The sequence below is a fragment of the Callithrix jacchus genome, chromosome 3 (genome assembly GCF_049354715.1).
Source record: "Callithrix jacchus isolate 240 chromosome 3, calJac240_pri, whole genome shotgun sequence".
NCBI classification, from domain to species: Eukaryota; Metazoa; Chordata; class Mammalia; order Primates; family Cebidae; genus Callithrix; species Callithrix jacchus.
In genome coordinates this window covers 130,442,873-130,456,754 of record NC_133504.1, presented here as the reverse complement: position 1 = coordinate 130,456,754, position 13,882 = coordinate 130,442,873, and the positions used below count along the sequence as shown (strand labels likewise).

General features: G+C 36.7%; 1 long non-coding RNA gene across 11 annotated transcripts in view; it reads right to left on the bottom strand.

The window, feature by feature from the left end:
* Positions 1 to 13,882, bottom strand: part of LOC128931612 (uncharacterized) — a 522,921-nt gene that overhangs the window by 417,700 nt on the left and 91,339 nt on the right. The gene's annotated exons all lie outside the window — the stretch shown is intronic.

Genomic DNA, 13,882 nt, shown 5'->3' with positions numbered 1-13,882 from the left:
AGCTTGAACCTGAGTTTGTGATCAAGGTAAGATATAATGAAATCAATCCTGATGGTTACTTGCAGAATGTAGAGAGTCAACTAGATTTAGCCTCTTTCTTATGATTTGTCTCTTAAATATTGTATAATGCTAAGAAGAGAAGAGGTGGGGCAGGTGATGAGGATAGTGAGTGACAGCCTTACCAAATGCATATGGATTTGTGGGGGGTTCCTAAAATCCTACTCTGGTCATTGTCAATGATATGAAGACATGGTCTTACCAGAAGCACAAAGACTTCCTTGGGATTATGTTAAATCCTATTGCAAGTGCCATTGTGACAATATGAGGAGCAATCCTACCATGATCAACTGGAGCCTTGGGCCTAAATGGAGTCACAGATAAGAGAGTCAAGATCGTCAGTAGAAAATATAAGCTTATATAGGAAAGTTATATCTTTTTCTGAAGAATGACAAAATAAGTAAAGAATGAACAATTAAAGATGTCTAGAAATTTTGATATTAAGATGTGAACATCCTGAGAGTCAGACAGCGTTAGAAAAGTATTGATTAATAATGCCTATCACAATGTAGGAAATGAATATAAATTTGAGGGATTAAATAATTGTTTAGAAATGCTGTGCTGTATGCAATAGAAAGATAAAGGAAAGGCATGTGTGTATTGCCAAGTTAGGCATGAAAGTGTAGAGGACAGGGATTATGGCTCCTCTGATCCCCCTGATGTACCCACCCAAGACCATAGCATGAAAGTACCTAAATTTTTATATTGGAAAAGGTAATAATTAACATTCTATCTTTATACCTTTAATGGGACTATAACTGTGATATTGCTTTACAGCTTCTAGCTTTATCCAAGTTGGAACATATTTACTATATATTTTTACTCAAGCTAGGTCATTTGATAGTCTATGTGCTCCCTGTGGTCAGGAAAGATATCTTATTCACCTCTGTATCCCCAGCTAGTATTGCGGCATCTGATATCTAATAGACATGCATAGATATTGACTAGATATGCAACTACACTTATGCATGGTGGCATCTGCTAGAATAACCTATATTTATAATTTAATAAAAATAGACTATTATAAACTTTGCTGTTTTTACATTGTCAAGATTCTAGTACTTTTCTACTTGTTATATATATATATATATGTATATGTAATATACATACATATATATATTTTTTTTAATTAAAAAAAATCTCATTTAGCTGCCAACCTAAGACTAGTGCTGGTAATTGTAGTTTGAATGCTTACCCACCATAATGGCAAAAACACTTACGTGAAGGAAAAATGGTATTGCTGGTATTCTTACAAAATAAAAACCTATTGTATTGTAAGATTTTAATGCTCAGGTGTTACCTAATGTGCTGTAAATATGTATAGCAGACAATTTCAAAATAAGATATTTCATTTCCATGGTAACATGAGGGCCACAATGGAGGGTGCTGCTTAAAAATGGATTCTTTTCATTAAAAACACACAACAGGAGAGGGCAATTAAAGACGAAGGGAAGGCCTAATGAATTTAACGAAAATACAATAAAGCCATCTCTCTGTTTTTGCTGTACATATTTAGGAAGCAAGACTACAAATAAAACGCTTGATAGATTCCAACCTGTTTCAAGAGATGATTCTAAAATTATTTGATTTCAAATGTTATATTAAATATTTCTTGATTTCCTGTCCAGGCTGAATAAGAAAAGGGAGAACAGACAAATCTAAAAAGGTTTGTTTTGATTGTTGAGATCACTTAAACTCCATCTGTACACAAAATTGTGAACTTTAATTACTGTTCAGTAGAAGAAAACTAGGAAAGTCAAAAAGGCTAATTAAAATTTACATAAGTACAATATAAGATTAATGAGTAAAACCACAAAACACATTATTTACTCCACTCAACTGGGGCTGCTACTGGTCAAGATTGAAAGAATTCTTTCTAAAGTCATGCATTTATTTGTCTGATACTTTCCCACTATCTGGCACCCAAGAATATAATTCAAAGTGAAAATTGTGTCTGTCGCTCAGAGGTTTTGACGACACAAGGCTAAACATCTGCATATTTGGATGAATGCCTGGCTTTCTAATTCACTAACTGAGAGAAGATGCACCATTAGTTGTTATCCTGAGCATTATGAAGTTTAATTCATTATGCATATTAGATATCAGTACACTTGTTTGGGATAGATTTATCTTATCATCTAAGATTATGTTGATTTTATTTAGATCATATCCAAATAAAAGATAATTAAACTGCTATGTGACAGGAAATAATCCACTGTTAGAGAATTCTGCAAATATAAAATTAACTCCCAGGATGAACTTCAGGGTACAGGAGAAAAGAGGACAGGAGCAAGAACACAAGGCCTATATCAATCCTCTCTTAGTAAATAGCACTGTGAGTTCTGTCAAGTAATTTAAAACAAGGGTCCTCAAACCCTGGACCATGGACTGCTACTGATCCATGGACTGTTAGGAACTGGGACTCACAGCAGAAGGTGAGCTGTGGGCAAGCAAGTGACACTTCATCTGTATTTACAACCACTCCCATCACTCACATTTACCAGCTGATCTCCACCTCCTGTCAAAATGAGGGGTGAGGAATCAGATTCCAATAGGCGCACAAACTCTATTGTGAACTGCGCATATGAGGGATCCAGGTTGCTGCTCCTTATAAGAATCTAATGCCTGATGATCTGTCACTGTCTCTCATCACCCCCAAATGGGACTGTCTAGTTGCAGGCAAGCTCAGGGCTCTCACTGATTCTACATTATGTTGAGTTGTATAATTATTTCATTATATATTACAATATAATGCTAATAAAATACACAATAAATGTAATGTACTTGAATCATTGCAACCCGTCGTCTCTGGAAAACTGCCTTCCATGAAACCAGTCCCTGGGCCAAAAGTGTTGGGGACTGCTTATCTAAAGCCCTGTGCCTCAGTTTCCTCATCTACAAAATAGTATTTAAAATTCCTGATTTACATATTTCTACATATGGTTATAAGATTAATGATTAATTCGTGGTTAAGAGTGCCAGCTCTGAAATTAAATATGCCTGATTTGAAATCTAATTATCACTAACTTTATAAATTTAGGCATGCTTTAATTTTCTTACCTCAAATTGTTACAAAGTTTCTAAGTATTAAGTAAATATGCATCCTGAATGCTTAGCACAGTGTCTGGCACTCTGTAAGCAACCAAGAAATATGTGTTTTGGAAAATCAAATAAACATGTTCCTAGTAACTTGGAAAATGTAGAGAGCCATAGACTCTACTATTTCTCATATTTGAGATGCCAGAATGTATAAGCCACACCCTATTTTCTGAACTCTCAGAGTTAAAGTGAACAAAAATGCATTAACACTGGCATGAACAAAAACTATATGTATATTCTTTTCTTTCTTTATCTGTATGGCTTTTCTTTTTCTTTCTAAAATTTTTAACACCTGTCCAGAGATAACCTAGAAATCCCCAGAAATCAACCCAGACTTCCACACCAAAGGGATCAAGCTGGAGGCCAAATTTAACCTGGAAATATGCTTCCTGTATTTCAAAGTGCTTAAAAGCATTACCCAAAATAGAACATTTGGAATTTTCCAATAAATTTTTTTCCTGGCTTCACTTTAAACAATTAGAAAATCTGGTAGCCTTCAGCACACATACTCATATGCATGAAGCTGCTGAAATATAAAAACAAATTATTTTAATAGAGATTTGCAAACTCTTCATTTCTTATAGTCCTCATCTGTTATGATTTTTCTGATACCATGACTCAGTACCAGTCACTGTTTATTGTCATATATACACAATTATTTTTCTTATAGCAAGGAAACTGTTGTTTGTACTCACATATCCATCTAAAGCTGGAATAAGAAAGTTCAATCTTTAGGCTACAAGTTTCTAAAAAAAAACAAAAAGGGTGATGAAAATTTTTGTATATTTTAAGACAGTTGAGACCCATTTCTTAATCTTTTTACTGAAATCTAACATACATACAGAAGATGACATAAATCATAAGTTCAATGAATATTCATAAATTAAACCTATTTATGTATAACCAGCACCCAGATCAAGAAACAAAACATTACTAGCCCCCAGAAGCTTGCTTTTTCACCTCCTTCCATTCACTATTCCCACAAGGAGAATACACTTGTATAGCAAGCTGTTATGCATAGCCAGCTAAATGCTGAAAATATGTTTAGTGTAGCATAGATTTGTTTAGTCTGCTTGAACTTTATGAAAATGGAATTACACAGAATGTACTCTTGTATGACTTACTCCTTTTGCTTAACATCTTGTTCATGAGATTAATTAATGTGGTCATATATAGTTATAATGTTATTGATGCATTTATAAGATACAAAAAAAGCTTGTCTATGTCCTCCTTAACTTGTATGACCTGCTGGTCCCTATTAGCCATGAAGTTTCACCCTAATCTAGACGTACATTTTTCTTTAAGAATCATTTCCCCTACAATTCTCTTGATACCTCAACATCCCTTGGCCTTTCTACAACAATTTGACTCCCTGACCAGTGATTTAAATTTTCAAAGCATCTTCCTTGCTCAAGCAGAGATAAAGTTATGCAGTCACCTACACCTTGATATTCTTTCCTGTCACTAAACTCCTTCCCCTCCAAGTTCCCCTTCTTTTCAAATATACCTGAATTATCTTTAATTGCCCAAAATTTTGTTCCTGCTTTCTTTTGGTTCCTGCTTTTTTTGTTGCTGCTTTGTCTGTTCTTGATGAAGAGGAAGTAGTGTTCAAATATCACAGCTTCTTTGTGCAACAGCCTATATCAGTGCTTTGTAAGTAAAAGTAATATTTTTGGTGTATTTTGCATGATAAAATATATTGCATCTGACAGGTAGCCATCATCAATTACTGATATCACATCACTAATTACCCAAGATTTTTCAGAAGAATAAAACTAGTGATTCCCAACCACAAAAGTATAATCTGTTCAGACATTTAATAGCTACTAAGAAATCTTTTGCTTAACACACCCACACATGGTATATGAGTGATTTTTAAATGCTCCTTTGGAAAAATTAAGATATCGGGATTCAAAGTATTATTTGGGCAACAAAGAAAAAAATGATTGCATTTGCCATCAACCAAGAATTATTTCACTGGGAATTATTTACTTCATATTTTCCCTTGAGATTTTTAATAGGCTTTTAAAGCAGATGCTGAGCTGGAAACTAATCCAAGAAATAAAGAAAGCCAAGGGGGAAAAGTAATAATAATAGACAGTTGTACTTGATTGTTTCCATGGTCAGGGCATCCTCCTGAGTGACAGATAATTCATCTTCTGTCAGTTTCCATCGCCTAGAGATCATGCTGAGCATGGTTATCAGCAAAACCTCCACAAAATGAAGGATTTTTCAAACAGGAAACCAGATGTGATGGGGTCAGGTCCTGCATGTGATGGGGATATTTGGGTTAATGATGATTGATGCCATATCACATTTCATAAAGTACACACTTGCCAAATCAGGTATTTTTCCCATCACATAGGAGCAGTTGCTGAATTCCTTTATGGTAAAGCACCAAGGTCAAAGAGGAAGGAGTGAACACAAAGGAACCTGCTTTTCATTAGAAAGGTGGCATCATACAACTTAGATAATCATGTTGCATATTGTATAAGATTTGCATTGTAATCTGTCCTAAATGTCTTTTATTTATCTGGGAAATAAAAACATTTCCACGTTTGCATACCTACAACATATGAAATGTTTTTGTTTTTTGTTTCTTTGGGTCTATTTTTAAATTTGTTTCTCCAAATTAACCTATTAATTACATTAACTATGTCCTTACTGTAATTACTTTATCAAAATTAATGAGTGAAGTGGTGAATGCTTAACTTTTTGATCACATATGTCATGATTTGGGGGAAAAAAAGTCACACAAAATACAAATGTATAATCAAAGAGCACTGCCTTCTGTTTGATGGTACATGTAAAGGTAGTGATTTAATTACCAATCTTGCTTTAGTAAGAAGTAGGTTTTCTTTCATTTGTGTGACATTTTTATATGGGCATATATTTAGATTCTCTCAGAGGACGATTTTCAAACATGCTCAAGGGAAAAAGAGCCCTCACTATTTAATCTTAGAAATAAATCTTTTCAAAACCATTATGCTGTTGTTTTAGAGCTTGATGTTTTCAAAGGAAGGATAATAAATGTTACAACTATTCTAAAATAGCTCTGGAAAGCTTAATAGTTATTATTATGTTGATGTATTTACAAGGACCTTAAAGCATTCATGGTTTTCTACAGCTATTAGTATATTATCAATTTTTTCAAACTAGGCATAATATTTCACAGAGGCTTATAGTCAGAGCTGCTATGGAAGCTTGTATGGTTGACTTTACATTCCTTCCCTATAATTAAGACCTAGCTGGTGGAAAGTAATTGGAAGCAAATCGTTCTGAAAGCCTAGGTGCTAAATAAAAAGCAGAACCACATTGTCAATGGTACACTGGGAATTATTGATCTAATAAAATATAAAGGTGTAAAGGCTAATTTTATGCATCAACTTGACTGACCCATGAGAGGCCCAGATATTTGGCAAAATATTAGCTCTGGGTGTCTCTATGAGGGTGTTTTCTAGATGCGATTAGCATTTTAATCAGTAGACTCAGTAAGACAGATTGCTCTCCTCAATGTGAGTGGGCATAATCTAATTTTTTGAGGGCCTGAGTAAAACAAAAAGATAGCTGAAGGGAGAATTTGCTCTTTTTCTCTCTGACTGTTGAACTGGGGGATATTGGTCTTTTTCCCTTGGACTGGAATGTACACCCTTGGCTCTCCTTGTTCTTAGGACTTTAGGCTCTACCAGGAACTACACCACTAGTTCTCATGGTTTGGGGTTCTTCAGACTTGGATTGGAAATATACCACCAGCTCTCCTTGGTCTCCAACTTGCCAAATGAAGACCATGGGACTTCTCAGCCTCATCATCATGTGAGTCAATTCCTTATAATCTTTTCTCTCTTTCTCTCTCTCTCATTTTTCTCTCTCTAATACTTTTTTGGTTGTGTTTTTCTGGAGAACTCTCACTAATCAAATTTTGGTACTGAGAAGTGAGATGCTGTTGTAACAAATACCAAAACATGTGACAATGACTTTGGAACTGGGTAATGGATAGAGGCTGAAAGGGCTTTGAGGTACATGCTAGAAATATGAGCATTCAGGGCAATTCTGGTGAGGATTCAGATGGAAATGAGGAACATGTTATTGGAGACTGCAGAAAAGAAGATCCATGTTATAGAGTGGGAAAATACTTGGCTGAATTGTGTTCTGTGGAAAATAAAACTCATGAGAGACGAAACAGAATATTTAGCTGAGGAGATTTCTAAACAACATGTTGAAAAAGTGGCATTGTTCTTCCTGACCAATTTTGGTAAGGTGCAAGACAAGAAGAATTAATTAAAGAAAGAATTGTTAAGTAAAGAGGAACCAGAGCTTAAAGATTTGACAAATTCTCAGCCTGTCCCTATTGCAAAAATTGAGAAAACAGGTTAGCAAGAGAATACCAAGGGTGTGGCTGACCAACCATTTGATAGGAAGATTAGCAAGAGTGTGAACCACAGACCCCCCATCAGCCATCTCAATAATAGAAGCCAGAAATAGACATGTAATTATACCATCAGAAACACTGCCAGCTGGAATTGAAAAAAATAAAAATAAAATAAGTAGTCTATTGGGGGGAAAAGGGGAGGACCAGTGGGAGGGGAAGGTGGGGAGGGATAGCCTGGGGAGAAATGCCAAATGTGGGTGAAGGGGAGAAAGCAAACAAAACACACTGCCATGTGTGTACCTATGCAACTGTATTGCATGCTCTGCACATGTACCCCAAAACGTAAAATGCAATTAAAAAAAATAAATAAATAAGCAGAATAAGTTCTAATGTTCTATAGCACTCTGGAGTGACTATAATTAATGATGATTTATTGTATATTTTTAAATAACTGGAAGGGCAGATTTTGATTATTCCCAACACAAATAATTGATCAGTGTTTAAAGTAATGAATATGCCAATTACTTTGATTTGATCATTATACATTGTATCCATGTATGGAAATATCACACTGTACTCCATACATATGTATAATTATTGTCAATAAAAAATAATAAAAGAAAATAGGACAGAATAAAGATGGGTCTTGAACATGTGTTAAAGGAAAGAAGGAGACCAAAAGTGATTTAGAGATAATCAGGACTACTCTTCCTACCACAGGCCCAGAGTGCTTGAGCTCAGGGGAAAAGCTGCTTTCATGTTGTTTCAAAGGTTGGAACTGCCACCCGGCACAGCACAGCCACCTGAGGCTGAGGGGGATCATCTCAGAGAGCCAGATAGGTAGCATTCCACTGATCTAAAAGGCCCTACTGACACTGGGGGTGACACTTCGAATCTAGTGAATCTGGAGGGCAGAGCATGGAAATAAAGCAGATTATTCTTGAGCCTTAAAATGTAATGGAACTGGGTAATGAAAAAGAGTTTTCAGGTGCATGCTAGAAATATGAACATTAAGGACAATTCTGGTGAGGGTTCAGATGGAAATGAGGAACATGTTATTGGAGACTGCAGGAAAATGGAAGGCAGAACTCATGAGAGATGAAACAGAATATTTAGCTGGATTGTGAACTTGCTTGGGATCTCCTATCTCTTTCTTCTGATTTATTGCTTTTGGAATGAGAATATCTGTTCTGTGCCTATCCCACCATCGTGTTTTGGAAACAGATAATTGTCCATTTTCACAGGTTCACAGCTGGAGAGAAATTTTGCCTCAGGGTGAATTGTATCTCAAGTCTCACTTATATTAGATTTAGATGATATTTAAATAAGGCTTTGGATGTCAGACTTAGAGTTAATACTGGAATGAGTTAAGAATGTTGGAGGTGTTGGGATGATTTGATTAATGTATTTTACATGCAAGAAGACATGAAATTTGGGGGTCCAGGGGCAGAATGTTATGGACAGAATGTTTCTGTCCTTTTCTAAAATTCATATGTTGAAACCCTAACTTCCAATGTGATGATATCTGAGGTGGGGCCTTTGGGTGGTGATTAGATTTAGATAAGGTTATGAGGGTAAGGACCCGTAATTGGATTAGTATCCTAATAAGGAGAGGAAAAAAGATCAGTAAGCTCGTCTCTTGGACTTTCTCCCTCTCTCTCCTTCCCCCTGCTATTTGAGGGCATGACAAGGTAGTTGCCTGCAAGCTAGGAAAGAGACCCTCACTGGAAACTGAATCTGTCAGCAGCTTGATCTTGGACTTCCCAGCCTCCAGGACTGTAAAAAATAAATGTCTGTTCTTAAGCTATCCAGACTATGGCATTTTATTATACAGCAACCCAACTTTTCTAAGACAAAAAGAAAATCCCACACCAAATCTTGTTAAGTAGGAGTGATTAGACATCTCCCTATATAATTAGATCACATGAGGGGAACTGAGGTCAGAAGAGATTCATGAGATCACAAGGATTAAAGCACAAAAATTGACAAAGCTCTTTGAGGCATCAGTCTTAGGTCCCTGCTTACATTTTTTAGAAGAGTAAACATTAAATATTTAACATATTCAAATCCTTCAAGCAAAGGATTCCTGGTAAATTCCTGAGAGGGATTGCCATGAGGCCAAATAAAATAACTGACCACAGAAGATAACTGTTTGAATTCACTTGTGAGTACTGTTTTTAAGGCTCTGCACATCTCTCTTTTGGAATAATTATTTTGGGAACAGATTTACTAATAATAGCAGACATACCTATTTCTGTCTTCATTCAGGGAAGCGCCTACCTAAGTAACCTGTTTTATAAAATATAAACAGAACTCATTCCCTGTTTAGGGTAATGATAATCAAATTATATCTTAATTATATACTGCACAAAGGTATTTTTATGACATTTTTAAGGATATCTATGCACAGATAATACCAGAACTAGAAGTATAGGAAACAAAGTCTTTCAAATCGGTTTCCAAAAATCTCTGATAGACAGGATTCCAAAGTACAAAAGCAGCAGAGTATTCATAGTCTCCCACCAGAGGCATGGGGGGGAAAATGAATTTTTTTCTCTCTCATGGCTCAAGGTGAAACTGCTCAAACTTGAAATTAACATGAAAAATGGTTGAGGGTAGGGTTAGCATAGAAGAGTAACATCAGTATTATTTTCTCCTGAAGCCTTCTCTTTTCCACAATGGCATCTTGTCCAAAATAAAACTGGCAAGCCTAATAGACACTGTCACAAGCCACACTTGCTGAAGAAATTATTTTTTAATTCCTTCAAATGTATTCTAAGACATTAGCCATTCTGAACAAAGAGTAGTTCTGCATAACTCTTAAAAATCTAATAGTCTGCTATATGTAGTCTAAATCTAAGTCTAAAACATATATTGCACCACTATACTTGTTTAACTTTTCCTAGGAAGAGCATAGGATATGCTTGGGGAAAGGAAATCTTTTAGTGTCTTCAATAATAAATCCATACGCACATAAAAGGAAGCTACAGATGATGAGCTTCACAATTCAGAGGAATGAGGAACAAGAATAGGAAGGTATTTGATTTGCATATCTTTTATACTATTCACACAAGCATATCAAAACCTCACAATAATATTCCAGAGGAAAAAAAACTACATATATATATGGAAAGTAAGAACCAGGAAAATCAAATAGCTTGTACATGTTATGCAAATATACAAGCTCCACATCAGAATTGCAAATTGAGATACCCAAGACAACTCACATCAAAAGCAGCCCCTTAATAAAATCCCACAAAAGCTGTTTACTTTGGGTTTTGTTTATGTTATTTATTTACTTTTTGAGACAGAGTCTCACTCTGTCACTCACGCTGGAGCGTGGTGGCTCAATCATGACTCACTGAAGCCTCAACCTCCTGGGCTCAAGAAATACTTGTACCTCAGCTTCCCTGGATAGCAGTACATGCCACCCAGCTAATTTTTGTATAATTTTTAGAGACGCAGTTTCACTATTGTATTAGTATGTTCCCACACTACTATGAAGAAATACCCTAGAATGGGAAATTTATAAAGAAAAGAGGTTTAATTGACTCGCAGTTCCACGTGGCTGGAGAGGCCTCGGGAAACTTACAATTATGGCAGGAGGTACCTCTTCACAGATCAAGAGGAAAGAGAAATGAGTGCCCAGTGAAGGGGGAAGCCCCTTATGAAACCATCAGCTCTTCTGAGAACTAACTCACTATCACGAGAACAGGATGGGGGAAACCACACCTGTGACTGAATTACTACCACCTGGTCCCTCCCATGACACATGGGGATGATGGGAACTACAACTGAATTTGAGGTTTGGGTGGGGACACAGCCAAACCATACCAATCCACTCCTGGTCCCTCCCAAATCACATCACCTCACAATTCAAAACACAATCATGCCCTTCCAACAGCCCCCAAAATCTTAACTCAAAATTCTAAGTCCAAATTCTGATCTGAGACAAGACAAGTCACTTCCAGCTATGAGTCTGTAAAATCAAAATCAAGTTAGTTATTTCCTAGATACAAGGTGGTAGTCATTGGGTAAATACATTTGTTCCAAATGGGAGGAATAGGCCAAACAAAGGGGCTACAGGCTTCATGCAAGTCCACAATCTAATAGAGCAATCATTAAATCTTAAAGTTCCAAAATGATCTCTTTGACTCCATGTCTCACATCCAGGACATGCTAATGTAAGAGGTGGGCTCCCACAGCATTGGGCAGCTCTGCCCCAGTGGCTTTGCATTGTACAGTCCCACTCCCTGCTGCTTTCAGGGCTGTTGTTGAGTGTCTGTGGCTTTTCCAGGTGCATAGTGCAAGCTGTTGGTGGGTCTACCATTCTGGAGGATGATGGCCCTTTTCTCACAGCTCCACTAGTCAATGTCCCAGTAGAAATTCTATGTGGGGCCTCTGACCCCACATTTCTGTTCTACACTTCCCTTGCAGAGGTTCTTCATGAAGGTTCTGCCCCTGAAACAAACTTAAGCCTTTATATCTAGGCATTTCCATACATCCTCTGCAATATAGGTGGAAAGCTTATTTCTTGACTTTTGTGTACCTGCATATCCAATCACACGTGTAAGCCACCAAGGCTTGGAGCTTGTACCCTTTCAAGCAATGGCTTTAGCTCTATGCTGGTCCCTTTTAGCCATAGCTGGAGCTGAGGCAGCCAGGATGCAGAACACCCGTCCCAGGGCTGCATAGATCAGGGGGGCCCTGGACATGGCCCAAAAAAAAAACACTTTTCCCTCCTAGGCCTCTGGGCCTGTAATGGGAATGGCTGCAGTGAATATCTTTGACATATCTGGAGACATTTTACCTATTGTCTTGATGGTTAACATTGGGCTCCTCGTTACTTATGCAAATTTCTGCAGCCAACATGAATTTCTCTCTAGAAAATGAGTTTCTTTTTTTATTGAATAATCAGGGTCCAAATTTTCCAAAGGTTTATGCTCCACTTCCTCTTGAACACTTTGTGCCTTCGAAATTTCTTCAACCAGATACCCCAAATTATCTCTCTCAAGTTCAAAGTTCCACAGATCTCTAGCACTGGGACAAAATGACACCAGAGTCTTTGCATAGAGTTAAAATATGGTTAAAGAAAGGCTACCTTTATTCCAGTTCCCAACAAGTTCCTCATCTCCTTCTGAGACCACCTCAGCTTGGACTTCATTGTCCATATCAGTATAAGCATTTTGGTCAAAACCATTCAACAAGTCTCCAGGAAGTTTCAAACTTTTCCACAGTTTTCTATCTTCTTCTGAGCCCTCCAAATGGTTCCAACCTCTGCCTATTACCCAGTTCCAAAGTTGCTTCTACATTTTTGGGTATCTTTACAATGCCCCACTCAAAGTATCAATTAACTGTATTAATCTGTTATGATGCTACTATGAAGAAATACATGAGACTGGGTAACTTACTAAGAAAAGTTTAATTGACTCATAGTTCTGCATGACTGGGAAGTCTTCAGAAAACATAATCGTGGAGGAAGGCACGTCTCCACAGGGTGACAGGAGAGAGAAATGAATACTCAGCAAAGAGGGAGCCCCTTATAAAACTCACTATCGAAAATACAGGATGGGAGAAATGACACTGTGATTCAATTATCTCCACCTGTTCCCTCCCATAACATGTAGGGATTATGGGAACTACAACATAGCCAAACCATATTAGCTATGCTGCCCAGGCTGGTCTCTAACTCCTAGCCTCAAGTGATCTGCTCACCTTGGCCCTACAAACTGCCAGGATTACAGGCATGAACCACCATGCCTAGCCTGGTTTTATTTTTAAAATTAAAATATATTTTTATTAAATTAATGCACACACATTGCTAAAAATCAAATCATACAAAAAGACTCATGATTAAAATGATTAGTTCTTTTCTTCTCTTCCCTACTCTTAAGTTTACCTTTGCAGCTAAGAATGTGCCTTTTTATTGTCATTGGTCATTGGTTTTAATTTTTCCTGTGATTCATGAATTTAGACCTTATTCATTACCTTTCTACTGAGCTATACCAGCATGTAACTTTACAGCAATGTCTATCACCTCTCACCCTCCACTTTTCCCAAAATGCTAATATTATTAATTCATCTAAGTTTATAACCTAAATAATCTACTCACAACTTTAGTACTTATCTTAAATAATACAAATAATTGTTTTTATACCACATGGCTATTTGTTCCTCTACCTTTCCCTTGACTTAACTTTTTCTGTCTTCTAGATTTTAATTTTGATCATCTTTACTTTTTATATTTTATATTTATATTTTGACCTCAAGTATTTTCTGTCTAATCCTAGAGTCACAAACTGTCAGCTGCAAACCATCTAGGGTTCAAAAAAATTAGTGTGAGCTGGAGAAATAAAT